Consider the following 4,175-nt stretch of genomic DNA (forward strand, 5'->3'; position numbering starts at 1 on the left):
CAAGATCGCGAATCATTTCTTCTGTAGGATTTCCAATTTCTGCATTACGCTCCTCAGCCTGTGACATGTCAGCTGTATCGGGGGATTCCCTATGCCACATCCATTTTGTGTAGCTACGAATTATTCCCTCACAGATAAGATGACTCCTTATGTCATCAACTGTTTGACGCCTCCCATTTCCACACTTGACACATGGACAAAAATATTTTCCCCACATAGGTTGCGCTTTAATTTGAGCAAGCTACAAAAACTCTTCAACACCATGCTTGTACTGTTCACTGATACGTGATGCATTCATCCAACTTCGATCCATGTTACACGTTGTAACTGAAAGCTAACTGTGTTGGGGGTTATCTCACATGCATGACACGCTGACAACACCAATTGCAATAGAAAACACAGTAGCAATGCTCCTTTTGTACAAAACACTGCAGTAGAAAACACAGCAGCAATTGCAGTTAGTTGGAGCACAATGCTGACCACTTCAATGGTGCATGGCTGTTTCAAGGGATTTGACATTTCTGACTTTGCTGTGTTGTTTACTGCAACTTTGGTACTTAACTGATTTTGGTATGTTGAATTGTAGTTCATGTCGTACCAATCCCCCTATTTGGATATAACAATTATTCCCTCTATGATTTAACACTATTTTCTATCTAAAAAAAGGGATCATGCAAAAACTGCTCAAATTATGGCCATGAAATGATGAATTCAGGCCCCTACCATATATAACATGTTATTTTTGTGACTAGTTATATGAGTTCAAAGTCCAGAGACTAGTGACATGAGTTCACGTCATTGAGTAGTAATTGAATGTTGCCTATAGCTAAGACATGGACATCGAATTCTGTCAACAAATGACAGAGGTAAAACAACAATAACTTATACACCTAATGCAGTTACTACATATACTACTGAAGAATACAATGTCCAATGCTTTGGTCCCATTCTTATAAGCATATAGGCAACAGGCAACAGACTTGGTTTGTATATTGATTAAACAACATATAAATTATAAATAATATAAATGTGTAATGCATATGAACAAAAGTAAAAAAGCTACGGAATGAGGTTATACAATTCATGAATGAATCACCTTACTCCCTACACGTTACTGAGAAGCAAGCCCACTATGATGAAAAAACCTTCCAGCTTCAAAAATCACGAATCAAATGATTATCTTGAGAATGTGCTTGCCATAAGTTACAGACCAATTTTCATGATTAAATGACAGTCTACAAGCCGACAATAGTAATTGAACCTAATGCCTCATATGACAGCTGGGTGTAATTAAAAGTGTATGCCTTAAATTAGATTATGACACAGTACTTGCATATATGAGTATCAAATATCATAATTTTGGTTTTATTATGGAGGGGGATATGTAGATTAAGGCTGAGCAGATGGCACTCCTTCATTAATTAATACAGGAAGCACTCTAATCTTCTTATCATCAACACAAAACACTACATTTGTGCCTCCTCAAGCAGGTTGAGGATAAAGGAGTTTTGTTGTTTGTTCAAACTCGAAACTCAACCCCAAAAGCAACATCATAGTACAGTCTCTACGCTGTTCACTGCACAACGGCCCAAAAGGACAAATTAATTATCAATATGATAGGTGCTTCATTTCACAGCTGCCTGTTTCAGCCCCCTCATTTGATTAGTTTCGCCGTAGCTCTCACAAATCTTTAATAAAACGAGTTAATAGAAGACATGCATGTGGCATGTTTTAATTTTTAGTATTTTTGAAACTAATTTACTACTATACGATATCTTGGAGCGAGAATGAATCCCCCAGTACAGTCTCAACTCTTTCAATTAGAAATTGTGAACACTATGCTCCCTTCTTGTGAAAGTCTATCCCCCTAACTAGCCAAAAACATCTGTCTTAATCATCTTAAAATACCTTACTTTATCTTTATTTTTTTATACTTGTTTCTTCATTTTAATGTAATGATAACCTTATATTACAATATAAATTATTCATTAAAAATTTAAAATATAATTGCTTGAGTTTTTAGAGAACAAGGATGCAGGTCATATCAGAGTAGAAGGAACATATTCCAAACAATTGACTGCTGCAGAGATACAAAGTTCAGAAACAGAAGGTAAATATGTTTTGAAATTTTAGCCTCAAATTGTGTTTTCCAGACAACATGCCTGTCAGAATCTCTAAAAACAGAAACATTTTAGCTGTAGAAAAATCTCACATGAAAAATGGCAGGTCCACCAGAGAAAGAAGTCCATTCAAAATTGCCTGCTGTAACTGTACAAGGTGAATCTGATCAAAACTTACAGCAACAAACACTTGATGATGATGAATCAGAAGCAATCAATAATGCCAAGAGATGCATACCAGAAAAAGAAATTGATAGAATGTCCACTGTTGCTGAGGTTAGGCAGTAGTGAAGTAAACAACTAAATAGTTACATATGAACCAGACCGGAAAAGATGATGTGAAAAGAAAAAAAAATTATTTTCTTAACTTGTTATACAAAACTTATATTGTATATATTCAAACAGGAACCTGAAACCAATGCCAATGTTGGCATAGTAAAAGAAGAACAATCAGACAACCGATCACAAGGATCAAGCATGCAAAATATGATTGCAAATTATATAACAGCAGAAGGACATCTGGCATCGGAAAGCAATACAAAATTAAATTATGATGTGAATGAACAGAAGCTAGTAGACTCACAGTCAGAACAGAATTTAGAGAACAAGGATGCAAGTAAAATCACCACAGAGGAAGCAACAGATGCCAAACAATTGACTGATGTGGAGATACAAAAATTAGAAACTGATGGTAATTATGTTGTGAAATTTTAGCATTGAATTCAACTTCATAACCATAAACAACAAACAAGCACAATGCTTATGGGGCCACATAATTACTATTTATATGTTATATGTGAATAAAACTTTTCGTGTAATCTAAAGACCCTAGTTTTTTTATGTGGAATAAAGAATTTTTCTTTTCCTGGTATCAATTTCAAGTAGAATTATAAATAGTAATTCTGTGGCTCCATAAGCAGCTTGTTGTGGCACTTGGACTTTTTCAATCTTACAGGGAGCATATAGATGTACTAAAATAGTAATATATGCCTCTTGGGGTAAATGATTGCTTTCAATAACTCATCTATAACTATAGCTGTGGCTGAAAATAATGCCATGCAAACATTACCCAACATAGCATTGGTCAGAGTCGAAGAAGTTCACGATAGTTTTCACTAGGTACACTATTGTTGTTTACATAATTTTATGTCAAGAATTGTCTCATTGCTAGTGTTCTTACTTCTTATAGATTGCTAATAGGTTTATGTAGCCTCTATTTTTAATTTATTGAAAATCTGGTTATAGTCAATGGATAATAAGTAATAATCTCTACCCTTAGAAAAGGAAATACCCAAATGGTCGTCTAGCAGTAGATAACTTCCAGGTTAGCTTAAACTTTTTTAACTTCCAAAAATAAAAGACTCATTTGCTTTCCTTTGCACGAACTGTGAATTTATATTTTCTTTTGTTATTAAGTTTCATACAACTATAGCTGTTTTCTAGAAACCTTTGATCTGGTCACTTTATTTGTTCTCAACTATGATGATTCAGAATATGTAAGCTGTACCTGCCCAAGTAAACACACCTATTTATCAAGTCGTTTGTATCCTGTCTAGTGCTTTGCCTATGATGTTGCGAGTTGGACACAAAGAATTAGCAATGGGAACGACGTTCACATCATCATTGGGGAACAAATTGAGGTGTCTAATAAGCTTGAGGGGTGGAATCCAATTTATTTAATATATGGTCCGAGTCTTCTTTTCATAGATAATCTATTAACACCATTTAAATCCCTTGGACCCAATGACAGACCATAATTTATTTCAGGCAGACTAGAAAGACATCATGCAACTAAAAAAATAATAGATACAAATTACTTCTTTCATATTGATGCATAGGAAGATTTCTTAAATACAATGTATATAGCCATATCTTCATTTACAATTACAAACAATGCTACAGAATATGGACAACATAAAACTAAGTTCCTGACCAAAGGGCCTAAGCAAATGGCAATAATAAACTTATCAATATCATATTCAAACTGCCAGTGCTATTTCCTATTGCAATTATGACTCACATATACAACATACTGTACAGATGACATGATAGAAC

The sequence above is a fragment of the Glycine soja genome, chromosome 15, assembly GCF_004193775.1.
Source record: "Glycine soja cultivar W05 chromosome 15, ASM419377v2, whole genome shotgun sequence".
In the NCBI taxonomy this organism is placed as follows: domain Eukaryota; kingdom Viridiplantae; phylum Streptophyta; class Magnoliopsida; order Fabales; family Fabaceae; genus Glycine; species Glycine soja.